The sequence below is a fragment of the Macaca nemestrina genome, chromosome 17, assembly GCF_043159975.1.
Source record: "Macaca nemestrina isolate mMacNem1 chromosome 17, mMacNem.hap1, whole genome shotgun sequence".
Classification (NCBI taxonomy): Eukaryota; Metazoa; Chordata; class Mammalia; order Primates; family Cercopithecidae; genus Macaca; species Macaca nemestrina.
Genome location: NC_092141.1, coordinates 80,375,692 through 80,392,765, shown reverse-complemented (window position 1 = coordinate 80,392,765; position 17,074 = coordinate 80,375,692). Strand labels below are relative to the sequence as shown.

Sequence of the window (17,074 nt, the reverse complement as noted above, 5' to 3'; positions counted from 1 at the left end):
CTAAGCTATGGTGTTTGGTAGTTTAGGCATATTAAATGCACTCTCGACTTGAAATATTTTCAACTTAGATTTATCAGGACAGAACCCCATCGTAAGTTGAAGGGCATCTGTGTTATTATCCTCATTTTATGATGTAATACATTAAAACTCAAGGGGGTAAAATAATTTTTAAGAAGAGGTGGCAGAACTAGACTTTAGATTCAAACCTAACTTCAACACTCATGATTTTATGACCATGTAAGCCTCTTTTATGATACCCACATTTCTTCATTTTGTGGTCACAAGTAGATATGTAGTTCCATAAAGGCAGGTGGTCTCAAAAAAAAAAAAAAAGGCGGAAGGAGAGAGAAAGAAAAGAATAACAATACAAAGAAATGAACACAACACAAAGATGAGGTCTTGGAAGAGAAGCCATTTCTTCCGTTTTTATCACAACACTTTTTCGGGACTAGACGTCCTCTCACCTAGACTTGACCTAATTTCTTTAAGACTTAGACACATGAGTGTGGTCATTTTCCCTGGCCTCCTGTGGGTGCAGAGTTTGGTTGCAGTATTACTTACAAGTCCTCGTTCCTATTGACTCTAGACTGTCTAACAAATACATAATCTAAAAACAAAAAGTATTCTCAGATCCCCTAAATATTCAATAAATAGATTTGATGGATATACCCTTCCTTGTATTGCTTTCAGACTCTTAGTAAAATGCTACTGGGCTGTTTGCTGCTTTTACACGTACAGTTCAGCACTCAATTAAAAGAATGTGAAGCCTGTATATATCATGGCCCAGCTTCTAGCTCGCCTCTGGCCTTGCTGGTTCTTATTAATGATTCATTTCTTTTGACAGGAGCGGCAACATTTCAGGACTTCTTGGGTGGAAGAAAGTTGGCAGAGAGAACGTCCACAGTGAGTAGTTAAACATTATATGAATTAATACCCCCCATCAATAGTTTAATGGATGAAATGCATTGATTGCTTTGAGAATTATGCTGAGGTCTACAGTAATAGGCAGAAATGTCTGATTTGACATCTTTTTTTTTTTAAAATATGTCTGCAACGTAAACTACTACCAATTACACAACAACCCCACCAAAGTGGTGCAGAGTGGTCCCACTACAGTAGTAACATGTCATAAAAGCTCAAGTTTCAGTACAATTAGCTTCTGGCTGCAGTTTATTACCCCATTTGAGATTTAAAACATTTTTTTTTCCATTGCATTCCAACAATGCTTATGTGTCTGGGGCTAACACTTTAAAACAATAATGGAATGGCAAATATCTGTCTGGCTGGAGTTTGCCCAAGAATAGTGTATTAGAGTTTTTTTAAATTTTTTAATTCAAGCAAGGTAGAGGGGACAAAACAAAAACCACCTCTTTAGTTACTCAAAGTACCAAGGCTATAATGTTGTACTAAGAAAAAAAAATGTCTTTCTTTGGCATTTTGTAGAAAATTTAAGAAACACTTTGGGGCATACAATCATCCCTGTGTTTATCTAAAGGCAATTTCCACATGATGGTAAAGCAGTTCAGTTGATCATTCAGACCCATGCACCTACTTAATGACCGTTCGCAAAATGTCTGATCTGATATAGATGATGAATCTCTCCTTGGATTGCCTAGTACTAGACAAAATTGGTAATCAGGTTTGAGTTTTTTAATTTTTTTATGGTGATGATGATGACTGTCGAATTTATTGAGAGTCTGTTCTGTGGGCATGTACGATGCTAAAGTTTATGTGCATTATCTTATTGAATTCTCCTTAAACCTGTTGAGTTAGGTACTATTATTTTCCCCATTTCATAGATGAGGAAATTGAGGCTTAGAAAGCCTAAGGAATTGAATGGTTGTACAGCTAACAGTAGTGGGTCTTGACTGATGCTTTGGGAATCTACTTATGAGGCTTGAAACACTGTGCAGTGCTCCATGTTGATGATGGTGAAGATGATGATGATGATGATGATGATGATGATGATGATGATGATAATGAATGGAAAATCCGTGGAATCTTCTTGCTAATCTCCTGGATGTTTTGTTAAATAACTCCCTCTTTCCTCCAGAAATCTAAGTCATTTTCTTACATGTCTCAGATGTCTGCTCCCTTGATTTTAATTTCCATTTGAGTCTTTATTTTCATCCTAACCTATCGTTTACTCCTCCTATCCCTCAGACTGTGTAACCTCATACTTCCTCGTGGTTGTTAGGAAACTGAGCAGGGTGGGGTGAAGCAGGGAGGTGAAGGTGAACTCTTCCTCAGTAAGTGTTCATTGAGACAGTTTACTTAGCAGTCCTCACTTTTAGTGAAGGATGGAGTTCTAGAGATGGAGGCATTGGTGAGATTGGAATCCAAGAGTTTACTTCCCTAGAGTCAATACACAATATTGGTTCTTTGATGCCTTTCTCAGCTCAAGATTTTTAAACTACTTCTAACATTAGATATTATCAAGTCTAGAGAGCAACCCACATCAGTGTGATGTTTGTCTACCTGAGACTGCAGTGAAACATAAATTTTGGCATCAGAATGTACTGACATCACTAAAATCACCTTTTTTTAATCCCTTGGAATAAAAAAGATACTTTCTGTGTATTAAAATATTAATATACAGGCTGGGTACGGTGGGTCATGCCTATAATCCCAGCACTTGGGAGGCCAAGGTGGGAAGATCACGAGGTCAGGAGATCAAGACCACCTGCTAACATGGTGAAACCCTGTCTCTACTAAAAATACGAAAAAAGAAAAAAATTAGCCAGGGATGGTGGCACGCACCTGTAGTCCCGGCTACTCAGGAGGCTAAGATAGGAGAATCGCTTGAAGCCAGGAGGTGGAGGTTGCAGTGAGCAAAGACCATACCAGTGCACTCCAGCCTGGGCGACAGAGCAAGACTCTCTCTCTCAAAAAAAAAAAAAAAAAAATATATATATATATATATATATATATATATATATATATATATATACACACACAGACACACACACACACACACACACACAAATGACAAAGACAACCTATGCAAAAATCAATCTGGCAGAACCAAGATGTGTCAGCATATAGTGCTTTTGCCACAGGAAAGGGTACATCTCTTTTTCTTTTTCTCTTATTCTTCTGAGGCTCTTTATAGCTCCTGGCATGTTGGCTTCCCACTCTGGGATGGCTTGAAAAGCAACTTGTCATTTTTCTTCATTTGGGTAGTAATGTCCCGCCGCTAAGATCATATTTGGTTCTGTTACTGCAGAGGGAACCACTTTATTATATGGGTTTATCACTTCTGATGAGCTGCAATTGTGTCTTCAGCCTGAAATGTCATTCCTCATCTCTTGAGCTTGGAACATGCCTACTTCAGGAGATGTATCCAATGTCACCTCCTCCCTGTAGCTTTCCCTTCTCCCCTCTCTTACCTCAGGTGGAGTTGCTTTCTCACTTGTGCCCCCTAACACTTCATACATCATACTGAACTATAAATACTTCCTCTACGAGACTGTACTCACCTCATGGGACACTCCGGCTTATTCATTTCTTTTCTTTATTCACAGCACACGGTAAAATGTAAGGTATGTATTGGGTTTATGATCAGTGCTTCTTATCCTGCAATGAGGTTTTATGTCCCCAACTGTGCACTCTGTCCATCTAAAATCCTTACATTTTATAATATCTATTATATATACAGAAAGGCAGATATTGACCCAGGAGCCATGATGATTGATTACCTGTCATTGTTCTGCAACTACCTGGGCTTCAATTTTATCATCTGTAAAATCAGAGAAGTGAACTGAATTTCTTCTATTTTCATTTATTCATTAATAATTCAAGATATATTTGCCAAGTATCTGTTTTTTCCCCAAACATTGGACTAGGTAGCTTCTTCAGCATAAAACATCACACAGTTTAGTTAAAATACAAAAAAGTTTGCATTTGTGCAGAAAATACAGTTACTATAACAATGCTCCCTTTATTAGCTGTGCTACTAAAATCACAAGTTGACTCAGTTTCAAATATAACTCGAATCAAGATAACAATATTTAGTTTCTAAATCCCATGCATCCTTCAAACCATACAATTTGTATCAACGAATCCTGAAAAATCAGTTCCTTCAGTGATCACAGGTTAAGATTTCTGCGATCCATGCTGGCATTTGTTTTACCTTCTTAAATCAGTCGGGATACTGATTTAATGTGCATTTTGTAAATTTGAGCAGAAGTAAAAGTCTTTGAACTAAAGGAAATCTATGTATTTGTTCAACAGATATTTTTTAAGTATGTAATATGCCCCTAACGTTGTGATATTTGCCCAAGATACAAAAATCAAAATGAGCCTTTGTCAATGAGGGGTTTATAAATTTACAAGGGAAACATAGATGTAAACATACCAGTATTGGAAGGACTCTGATGGAAGAATATTTAAGTACAGTAATAGCTGGCCAGAAGAAATGTGCTCTTCTTAGTTTGGGGCTGGGTGAGCATAGGATGTTTGTCAGAAAAATACCAAATAATTAAATAAAAAAAATAAAAACCATTAAGGGCTTTCCTGAGTTCCAGTCTTGGTTTTACCCGTCAGTAGGTGGCACTTGAGGTGAGTCTCAAAAACACCAGTATATGTCACCAGAAAGACAAAACTGGGAGGAGGGAGATGATCCTAAGAAAAAAAAGTAGGATGAGCATTATCAGAAGAATATGTATCTACACAACTACAAATGCTTCATCATGGCTAGAAAGAAAGAGACAACCTTAGTCTCAGGGAGACATGTGGCTGGAGAGTAGACACGGGCAGGAATACGTAGCTTCTTGGCTAAGATGCAAAAATAGCAACTTTACTCTGAATGTAGAGGGAAATCTGGGAGGGTCTTATGCAGTAGAGCAAGAGGAGCATGTTTCAGAAATGATGGACAACTTTATGTGTGACCAGAAATATTTGCTAAATCTTGAAATCTGAACTTTAAACTCAGAAATGCTTGTGTTCTTTTCTATAGGCATTTTTGCCAAGTGATTATTTTTTCAGTGAATGGAATTACAGACTCACACATGATTATAGTATAAGAATGAAAAAAGGGATGAGCTCTTTCATTCTATCAAAATCTGCTTTCCGCATCTAGGATTAGGCCCATATTAGATTACTTAATTCGACCTTTTTTTTTTTTTTTTTTTTTTTCGAGACATAGTCTCATTCTGTTGCTCAGATTGGAGTACAGTGGCAGCATCTTGGCTCACTGCAACTTCTGCCTCCTGAGTTAAAGCGATTCTCCTGCCTCAGCCTCCCAAGTAGCTGGGATTACAGGTGCCTGCCACAATGCCCAGCTAAAATTTTTTTGTATTTTTAGTAGAGATGGGGTATCACTATGTTGGCCAGACTGGTCTCAAACTCCTGACTTCGAGTGATCCACCCGCCTGGGCCTCCAAAGTGCTGGGATTACAGGCATGAGCCACAGTGCCCAGCCATCTACTTTTTACCTCCAGAAGAAAGTGATCCAGTGGTCAGAGATCACCTCTCAGTGAAGGTCCAAGCACATCCTTAGGTTTTTGCTCCTCAGGCTTCCATTTATGATCTTGAAACAAAGAAGAAAATAAAGAGTCAAACCATGAAGATTGAGATGGTTTTAGTAAGAAAAATGCATCGATTGCTGATTTCTGAAATGCAAAACCACAGCTCTCAATCAAACACCTATAGTTATTTGATTAGCCATGATTCAGGGGTTATTGATATATCAATAGTAAATAGGAAACACCTTAATTGAGAGTCATTCGGAACAAATACTGTTTGACTCTACAGATCTTTTATTATTATTATTATTATTATTATTATTATTATTATACTTTAAGTTCTAGGGTACATGTGCATAACATGCAGGTTTTTTACATATGTATACTTGTGCCATGTTGGTGTGCTGCACCCATCAACTCGTCAGCACCCATCAACTCATCATTTACATTAGGTATAACTCCCAATGCAATCCCTCCCCCCTCCCCCCTCCCCATGGTAGGCCCCGGTGTGTGATATTCCCCTTCCCGAGTCCAGGTGATCTCATTGTTCAGTTCCCACCTATGAGTGAGAACATGTGGTGTTTGGTTTTCTGTTCTTGTGATAGTTTGCTAAGAATGATGGTTTCCAGCTGCATCCATGTCCCTACAAAGGACACAAACTCATCCTTTTTTATGGCTGCATAGTATTCTATGGTGTATATGTGCCACATTTCCTTAATCCAGTCTGTCACTGATGGACATTTGGGTTGATTCCAAGTCTTTGCTATTGTGAATAGTGCCGCAATAAACATACGTGTGCATGTGTCTTTATAGCAGCATGATTTATAATCCTTTGGGTATATACCCAGTAATGGGATGGCTGGGTCATATGGTACATCTAGTTCTAGATCCTTGAGGAATCGCCATACTGTTTTCATGATTCTACAGATCTTTTTTAATGAGAAGTTGTAGCAGGTAAACAGTTGGAAAACTTTTGAATCATTCTTCAAGAGCAGAGAAATCAAGCAAGCAAATGTCATCACTGGGGCAATGCAACAACTTCCTAACGGGTTTAGTATCTGAAATAGTTCCCTGTTTTAATCTATCCTTGCCATGTTACCTACAGAGCTTATCAATTTGAAGTCACCCAAAAGCCAGGCGTGGTGGCTCACACCTATCATCCCAGCACTTTGGGAGGCCAAGGCAGGTGGATTGCTTGAGCCCAGGAGTTCCAGACCAATGTGGACTACATAGAAAAACTCTGTCTCTACAAGAAGTACAAGTATTAGACAGATGTGGTGGTGTGCACCTGTAGTCCAGCTACTCAGGAGGCTGAGGTGGGAGGATTGCTTGAGCCCAGGAGGTGGAGGCTACAGTGAGCCAGTGCACTCAAGCCTGAGCAATACAGCAAGACTCTGTCTCAGAAAAAAAAAAAGAAAGAAAAAGAAAAAATTGAAGTTACACAAATCCCATTTTTAATCTTGGCTCTGCAAATTTCTCATGGAATGAGCCTCTGTTTTGCCATCTATAAAACTGAGATAACAATGCCTATTTTAGGAGAGGGGGAGATGTAAGAATTAAATGGACACCCTTAGGTACGGGGTCTTGTGCTGTCTAAGTCTGCAACACAGTTAGAGTGAGGCAATGGCACACTGTGGTTAGTGTTTAACTTTTCAACTAAGCTTATTATTTATGGTTCTAAGCTAATTGCCCACAATAAGATAGATCCAGGCACAAAAACAATTTTGTTTCTAATAGCTGAATTGTAATTAAACCTCCACTTGTTGAAGATGGAACACTATGAATATAAATCTTCTCAGAACATCCTGAAGCTCTAATGTTTAAGATATACACATCATTGCTTGGGGACAATTCGATGGCTTCCAAAGAGGAAAACTTTTCAGAGGTAGGAGAAAGCACTCCTAACAAAAGTGATCACCTCGGTAGCTGTCAAGGTCAACTGGCTTTGGTTTTGATGGATTACAATGAATATCCCTTGCCCTTTACAAAACAATATGTAATTGTTATTAAGAAACCAACAGGATAAAAAAATGGGATGATAATCCACTTGAAACTGGGAAAATCAGTAAGACAAGATTTTGAAAACAGATGACCAGTAATTCTAATTTTTATTACTAGGTCTAGACCTGATTAAGTGGTGAACCTGATAAATCATGAACTAGTGCAACAGCTCTGAGTACCTGGACAGATAGCCTTCAGGAGATCCCAGAGAGCGGCAAATATTAGAGTATCTGGATCCTTCAGTATCTTGTTTTAAGTCATTAACACCAGCAGGGAGCAGAAGCAGGAACACATCATATTAAAGCAGTGTTTCTCAAACATTTTGGTCCCAAAGCCCCCTTACTCTCTGAAAAACCACTGTGACCCAAGGGCTTTTTGTTTATTGGGGTGCTGTCTAGTATAATATGTATTACATTAGAAATTAAAAGTGAGTACTTTTTAAAAATTATTAATCCACTTACAACAGAAAGAATAAATATTTACATGTAAGACTAATATATTTTAATGAAAATGACTATTTTTTTAAAGAGAGAAAGATGGCATTATTTTCCACTTTAATATCTGGTTTAAAAGAAGAAAACTGAATTCTCATGTCTGCTTCTGAAATTTGTCTGTGTCTACAGTTTGTTTCGGTTGAATTATAGAAAGAAAATATGGATGTATAAATATGTGCATTTCTAAAGGGAAGAATAATTTAATAACTCTGTCAGATGATTCTGGATATTTCTTCTTTGATGTTATACCAAAACTTCCTCAAAGTTAGTATCTTTAAAGTTTAGTTGTGATGTATCAATGGGCTTTTGTACTCTGGTACATTAAAAATCTATCAGATGGGCCTTTTAGCCTTGCATGATTTTGTAATATCCTGCATCAGTTATTTGAAGAAGAATAGTTCACAAAGTCATGTGTAGCTTCTGAACATGGACAGGTTTCATTATATTAAACAATCACCTCTGTTACTCTTAGCACCAATCATGCCCCAAAAAAAGTCTTAAAATATTCGGAAACCATGCGCATGGTGACTGAAACAAGTTTTTCAAAATGCTCATTTTTGCTTGACAGCTTATATTTCATCATGGACAACAAGTGCTACCAGTTGTTTTCCTTAAAGTGACAGGTTTACTTCATTCATTTTTGAAAAATTGTCTGCCAAATACCCAACTCTGAATAATCATAATTTGTTAGCTTTTCTTTCAAGTAAAAATGATGTTTATATTTAAAAAGTGATTAGTTAAGCTGACAACTCAGAGAATTGTACAGCTGTATTTTTCCCTTTCTGTAGGTAGTCAGAGTACTTTATAAGTGCCTCCCATTTTATCACATAGATTATTTCAAAAGACATCTATGCCAAATCCAGATTTAATAAAATTAACAATTGTTATTACTTCCTTAAAGATTTAAATGAAATTGGCTATCTCTAATGCCACTGACTTGATTCACACTTAAGATGCCAGTATTGTTTTTGTGCCATCAATACAAATGTTAACACAGAGGGGAAAGACAAATGCTGTTTGTGTTATCATAAAGAATCATTTTGATTTCTCAGACAACTCAAAGTGGCTTAGGCACCATGGACCCCAATTTCAGAACTGCTGTTTTAATTTTCAAAGCCTTTTCACAAAACTGCATTATTTGTTCTTTATATCTGGCCATTTTAACTATGAAGATGGAGCACTAAGGGATATTTCAACCCTTAGTGTATGTTAGGAACTTAAAAGTCTTTGTGCTATGAGTGGTGTGAACTAGACATACCTAAAATCCAGGTCCCCTGGTGTATGGTCCTGTGTTCCCTCTATTAAGGATTTAATATTTTCTAGATATTAAAGATTTAGTTTTTTCTAGATTTGGATGAACATAGGGAACCAACAGCAATGTTAAGGAGGAGCATCTAACCCTCTAATCTCCGCACTCTGCCACAACTCAACCAATTTGTATGGCAGGGGGTGATATTAATTCTCTTGACTTGTTACACTACAAAATTTTCTGGGGGTGATTTCAATTCAATTGGATTCAATCTATGTAGACGATGTTCTCAGGAATAACCATTTCCTTACTGGAAGCTGGCCCAGTCACCTTCCTGTGTGAACTCAGGCAACTGTCCTGAGAAAGGAGCTCTTTTAACTTTAAGTGAAGAAATGTAACTCATCAAAGAAAACAGGAGTGAAACAGCCAACCAGGAGGCAGATCTTATTCCCAGGAGATGGCTGTTCACATAAAAACAATGCTCGCCAAGCCTGTGGCTGCTTCTGGAGTCCAAGGGCCACAAAATAAATGATCTACTGCTAGTTCAACTCAATCAGGACTGTAGAAAATTCAGACTGTGGTAGGGTGGATTAGCGTATCCTTCCTCTATGAACACGTGGAAAACTTAAGTTTCCAGGGAGTTGCTTTTGGTACCTTGAAGGAAAGGCAAATTAACTCAGGGGATAGCTGATAGTGACTAACAATTCCTACAAAAGACTGTATTTAGAAGCAGATCTGGTGAAACCATACTGGTCAGTCAAGGGATGGACTGGTCCAATGACCTAATTACCACTCAGTGGGAAAACTGAAACCAGCCCTGGAAAATTGTGTCAATATTATGACCTTTAATGGGCACCATTTTTAAAAGTACCCATGGTGATCCTAAAAATTTTCCCTTTCCTTTTGAGTAACCACATAACTGAGAGCCAGTTTCATTTTGAAAAATAATAATAATAATAAGTTCTTCAAATTTCAGGAGAATCCCACCAAAATTTCTGGTCTTAAAGGTTAATTAAGTAATTAATTAAATGAGTGATTGTGCTCCTCCTCCTGACCCATCGCTTGGGCCCAGAGGCCGATGAACTTCTCATTAGTTAATTTAATACCAGGTCAGTGAATCCATCCATATTTTCAGGTCAGAGCTTTCTTAGAAGTGATTTTTTTTTCCTTTTTGGTATGTTGTGCATCTAAATGCTCTAACAATTGCCACTGCTCTTGACAGATGCCTTTACATTTCTTCTTAGCTGCAAAAACATGCTACTGAAAAAGAGTGAGAAATTGCCAAGTGGACTTCCCTCAATTTTAGTGTGTATCTGTGGTCATAGCTCCAGAGCCACAAAGGGAAATTCCTCTAATTAAAGGAGATGTAAATCTGGAAAGCACATGGGTTGGCAATGAAAATTAATTAATCCATTTGTTCATTCAATCAACAGTTGTATAATAAATGCCTACTACATCTTACCTACTGTGAGAATAAACTAACAAACAAAATGAGAGATGGCTTCAGCTCTCCAGGAATTTGGGGGCTAGAGTCACTCGATAAATGCTTGTTAATTTGATTTGACTAATTTGCTATATTCCAGGGATGAAGCCTTTGGTAGAAAAGTACAGCTGTCAGGACAAGTGTTCTAAGAAGAGTTTTGATTACTAGTATAATGGCCTAAACCCAGTCATTTAGCTATACACGGAGTAATTGAATATGAAATGTTGCTGAGAAATAAATTATTCAACTGAAATTTCAACTTGGAGTCTTCAAACAGTTTGCTTAGCTTCCCTTCATCTTTTGTTCAAAGCCCTGGTGGAGGCACAGCTTTCATCAAGACTTAAGCCTTCATTCACACAGAGAATGTATAACGTTCTTGCCTCCCTCTCTCCCATGGCTGATTAGAAGATACTAGAGCTTCTCAGACATCCTTACACTCCCTTCCAGCTGCTTGTGTAAAGCCAGATCCTACAGCTGTTCACATTGTTTTCCCTTTCAATTCCACACCATCATTCTGATATATTTCTCTTTCACCGACTATCTTCTTCTCCCACAAGCCCCAGAATCCCTTTTGTTGAAGATATGTTTGTCTGGGCATGAAGGCAATGTGCTTGATTTCAGAGTATATAGTTTGAAGTATAAAGATTCTTTCAGAGTTTTTATCACAGTTCTTATTGTTGTGGTCTGTTTTCACAAGCCAATGTGGCCTTCTAATTCCTCAGCTATCTGCCTGCAATTGCAACAAACTTTGCTCTTCGTCTTTGTGAATTGCAAAGGCCTGGCTAGAGATTCAATTTATACTCCCATCTGCTTACTAGCAGACTGCTGAAAATTTCGCAACACAGCAGATAATTTCTATGAAATTAAGTACCTCTAGGTCTGACTTTTAAATATTTAATGTCTAAATTTCAAAAGTATTTTAATTGTACCACAACTTTTATTCTCCTTCACCATCTAAAATGACTTAAATGTGCTAGGTTTTGCCTAGTTGTCCCTCCTGATCAAAGCAAAGAGAAGCTACTTCTTAAATCATATTTTTTTAGGGACTAAGGGAGGGGAGACCTCTTGTAGGTTACACAAATTCTCATGATGGTGACTCAGAGGTTACTGAAACTCAGTTCCCCTATTGCCCCTTTCCCTTGTAGAAAAGTGAAAATAGTTTCATTGTTCATAAAAACTCTGGGTAATATTTCTGTTGCCTTTCGGGGAGGCTCACCTGGGCCTGAGGCCATAACATGAGACGGCAATTCTCAAGCTATATCTATATGAGTCAAGACTAATATTACTTGATCAAAAACACTTTTCTCTTCATGTATTACTTGTTCATTTTTACCCCAGATAATTGTTTAATGAGGAATAATAGTAATACAGAGATCTTTCTTGTCTGTATTACTGAGAGAGTTTCTTTTAAGGATCAAGAACATGTAGCATCAAAAATAATTCTGAGTGGTCAATGAGATTGAAAAAAAAATTCTTACTCTGTAGACCTTACATTCCAGCAAAAGGATGTTGGCAATAAATATGTAATCAAGTAGATATTAAAATAATGTCAAATGACATTTTTTAGGAGAAAATAAAACAAGATAATGGAGTTGAAAGTAAGCAACGAGGCATTTTGATCAGGGTTAGTGAAAATGTTAGCTAGAAAGAGAAGGTGAAGAAATTTCCTTCGAGCAGCACCATTTGAGCTAGGAGAGCATTAGATGATGATGAGTGGGCACTAGATGGAGAAAATTTGAAGACAGAAGCTTTCCAGGAAGAAGGATGGTGAACACAAAGTCTTGAAGCTGGAAGATAAGTAGCAAGAAAGATGAAATGGCTGAAGAATAGTGAAAAGAGTGGAAAGCTTTTAGAAAAAGAGGTGGAAGAATGCAGACCTTCTAGATCATAGAATGGATTTGGGATTTTTCTGGTAATTGCAAAGGAAAACCATTGGTTCTTGAAGCACATATGAAATCCTGTGAAATTTATTTCTATGCAGTCTTCCATGTTTTGCTTGTAAATTATCTTTTCTAATTAACTATCAGAAGTAACTCCAGCTCAGTAATGTATGTGCTAGGTCTGCTGTGTCTTCTTGGTTCTCAGTGTCTAGCTTAGGTTCCGGGAAGCTGCTGGGCAAGTCTAGGATCCCAACCTGCATTCCACCGACTCCATGTTTAATTTTACATAAACCAATTTCCAGTAGCCAAAACATTTAGCAAGCATACAAGCTTGCTATAGCAGGTACCGTGAGCCTAACTTTTTGTTTCCCATTTCCATTAGCATGAAAAAAAAAGTTTAGTGAATATTTCTTATTTCAGAAAGTTGCAGATGAAGTCTAGTAATATCTGACTGTTGCAAAGTTAGTGGTATGTTCTCCTTAAAGTAAATCATGAGGAGGGGAGATAGAGCACTGCCTCCACCTCATCCTCTTTCTTTAATTTTTGTTTCTGGTAATGAGATTACATCCTATCTCTGAATATCAGTGGCACATGGATTTGATGAAACAACGTTTTATTCACAGTCATGGACATTGCATTTCCTATCTAGAATTCTTTAAGTGGGAAATTATGGTGGTGGTAGTTAGGTTCTCCTGTTTACCATAATTACTGAACATTTATTGAGCACTGAATTCTATGCAGAACACTGTGCTGGGCATTGGGCCAGTAAAGAACATGAGATCCCATTCATCTGCAATAGTATTACATTTATAAAATGTAGTTGTGATGTCAAGAATGGAAGAACATGAGCTTCTCTTCCCTCAGCCTTCAATTCATTTACCTATTAATGAGCAAGTGGGTACAAAATGACCAGGCGTCTTCTTAGCTTTCTTCCACAATCCTCTGCCAAGCTCCATTTCCCTACAAGCCAACTCTCAGAAGTCATGAATTACCAAAATAGCACTTTTGTTTGGTTTTTGTTGTTTTAGTATCACCTGAGTTCTCCCTCTGTACTCTTAAAATTTGCTTTGATAAGAGGTTGGCAGCCCATCCTTGGGTACCACGAGGTCCACCATCAAAACCAGTGTTTAGAATTTGTAGTTCACGTTTGTTACTAAATGTGATAAGCTCTTCAACACAAGACTTCTCAAAAATGTGTTGAATTTACTTTAAGGTTTTTCCACTATGTATCTGCCCTTATCTAGTATTTTCTCTATCAATTTGATTCTACTATCCCATATTTAAAAAATTCAGTGCCATTTATATTTACCGCTGTAATTTTGAAATGATAGAGCCCATATACTTTCTTAGATGCAATTATAAACGCTATCATGAAAGATTAAGAAAAAACAAACAAAACTCCTATTTTGTATTATACTGAACCAGTGATTCTGAGCCTCAAGTGATTTTTGCCCCTGAGGAGATATTTTGCAACTAGAGACATTGTTGGTTACCACAGCTTGGGGTGGGAGTAAGAGGCACCATTGGCAATGAGTGAGTAGAGACCAGGCTGGCTGCTAAACATATGAAAGTACAAGGGCAACCTTTACAACATAGAATTATTTGTCTCAGAATGTTATTAGTGCCCAGGTTGAGAAACCCTGCATTAAACTCATCCCTAGTAATCTCACAGCCAATTTGGTTTTTACTTATTAATAGTTACAAGGCTTTAGTATAGAATATATATATTTGTCATTGTGCTGAAATACTGAAGTTTTATGAAGTGATTTGTTAAACATTTGATAAAGATTTTAAATATAATACTCTTTTGTGCTTATGTCACTTCAGGTATTCCTGGTTGTTTCCAATATAATTTTGCTAGACTATAAAAATCATGTGTTTACTTCAAGACTGCTAAAGACTGCTAAAATTTATTGCCAAGTTAATAAAGCAGGCTAATCTAAACATGTTTTGAAGATTTAAAGAAGCTATTGATGTTCTAATGAAAACTAATCACATTCCCATATTCACTGTATATACAAGATTGCCACATTTCCATCGATCGTTTTGCTTGAGAAAGACACTTTCATTGTTGAGAATAAAGAACCAAATCAAATAGCGAGATCTACAGGATGAACTGCAAAACTTTACAATATCTAAGTTTAAATACTTTTCTAGTTTTATTTGTCATTTGAAGACAAAACAGAACAAACAAACTAACAAATTATTACAACTTTGGTCTGTCTCAGGCTCATTTGTAATTGCTATCATGAGAAAAAAAAAGGAGGGTAAGAGAAGCATGACCAGCTTTAAAGTATTTTATCAGGTATTGTTAATTAGATTGTTTTATATTGCTCTTTTCAGTAAGCAAATAAATTTTGGGCATTAAATACCAGAAAGGATTAAACAGCATAATGTTTATTACATGAATGAGTTTGAGGGTTGGCTTTTCAGAAAGGTTGGGTTACTTTAAAGGGAAAATTTTTCTTTGTATGTAGCCCAACAATAACCAAGGAGACCAGGAGACCTAGAGACCTCTGACCGGGGTGCAAACTTCTTTTTGTTTTGTTTTGTTTTGAGATGGAGTCTCACTCTTGTCACCCAGGCTAGAGTGCAATGGAGCTATCTCAGCTCACTGCAACCTCCGCCTCCTGGGTTCCAGCAATTATCCTGCCTCAGCCTCCTGAGTAGCTGGGATTATAGGTGCCCGCCACTATGCCCAGCTAATTTTTTTTCCTGTATTTTTAGTAGAGATGGGGTTTCACCATGTTGGCCAGGCTGGTCTCGAACTCCTGATCTCAAGTGAGTCACCTGCCTCGGCCTCCCAAAGTTCTAGGATTACAGGTGTGAGCCACCGTGCCTGGCCAGGGTGCAAACATCTTAAGAAAGGACCAGAAAAGCATGATTTTGTTGATAATTTCTACCTTGTAGCACATTATGACTTACATCCTACGAGCACCTATTCTGGTCACCATTTTCTCAGACTATGTCTAGGTCACCAGAAATAGAGCATAATGATACAGAAACGGTGGCATTCATGACTCAGTATTTACAACAAGCCATTTTCCCTGAGGCTGCTGCCAACCTCGTATGTGGATCTATTTTCCCAATAATTCTCCTTCCCTCAATGTATTGTTTGTGCTTGCTGGACTGGTTTGAAGTGTAAAGGTTAATATCCTGTATGTGTATGTAGAAAGACGTCCACACCACTACCTAGAGGTTGTTAATCATTACAGTTGTTATTTTAACATTGAGACTATACTCTATCTCAGAAACTTGAACCTGCATGTGGGAAGCAGGCAACTACTGTTTCAGGACTGGACTATGCGACATTGTATTTCATGCAGTCAGGCCTGTTTCATGTCTGTGATGAAGCTATATGATCAGCTCTTTGAACTCGGCTGTGCAGTCAGTTTCTTCACACACCACATAGGTTTGTGTTACAAATCTTTAACAAATTGGTTACCTGAATTGATTAAGTTCACCTCTAGTCATAAGATGTGTGTATGTTGCCAGCAGAAACAATAGCTTGATCCTGTTTCCTCAATAATTAATGCCAAAAAGAATTTTAAAAAGCCTTGCTGTATTTCCAGCTAATCGGGGGGTTGGGGCAGGAGAATCGCTTGAACCTGGGAGGCTGGGGTTGCAGCGAGCCGAGATCGTGCCACTGCACTCCAGCCTGGGCGACACAGCAAGACTGTGTCTGGAAAAAAAAAAAAAAGAGAAAAAAGAAAAAAAAATTGGTATTAATTTTGTTAGAGTTTTTCTTTTTTTATTTCAGTAATTTTCATCCAAAGAGGTACATGCGTATTTTCAGCAAAATGTTATCTCAAATCAATGTCTTATTCTTTTGATACCAAAAGTTATTTCAACATAAATACATTATTTCACTAAGTTTTACCAACTACCCTGGAGGCAGGGGTGTTGAAGTCGATTAGCAACTCTCAGTGCTTGGTCAAATATTCTTTGCACATATGATATGTGCATATTCTTTTCAAAACTAATTTATTTGTTTTATTTTTAATTTTACTTTAAGTTCTAGGCTACATGCGCAGAACGTGCAGGTTTGTTACATTGGTATATATGTGCCATGGTGGTTTGCTGCATCTATCAACTCGTCATCTAGGTTTTAAGCCCAACATACATTAGGTATTTGTCCTAATGCTCTACCTCCCCTTGCCCCCCACCCTCCCAAAGACCCCAGTGTGTGATATTCCCCTTCCTGTGTCCATGTGTTCTCATTGTTCAACTCACACTTATAAGTGAGGACATGCAGTGTTGGATTTTCTGTTGCTGTATCAGTTTGCTGAGAATGATGGCTTATTTCCACTCCATTTCTGGGAGAAGAGGTATCTTCCCCCCTTCCTTCAGCCCCAATTCTTTAATCCCCTTTCATACTGACTGTTTCCTTGAACCTCATATACAGTCAAGCACCTAGTAGGAAATAATCAATGTTGAATTTTTATATTCTATTCCAAGGAGAGGAATAAATTAAATAAACTGACTAAATGAATAGAAGAAAG

General features: G+C 37.6%; 1 long non-coding RNA gene across 1 annotated transcript in view; it reads left to right on the top strand.

The window, feature by feature from the left end:
* Positions 1–845: 845 nt before the first annotated feature.
* Positions 846–17,074, top strand: part of LOC139359376 (uncharacterized) — a 365,570-nt gene continuing 349,341 nt past the window's right edge. The window contains exon 1 of the long non-coding RNA XR_011615290.1: positions 846–903. This is a non-coding gene — a long non-coding RNA (uncharacterized lncRNA). The remainder of the gene's footprint in view (positions 904–17,074) is intronic.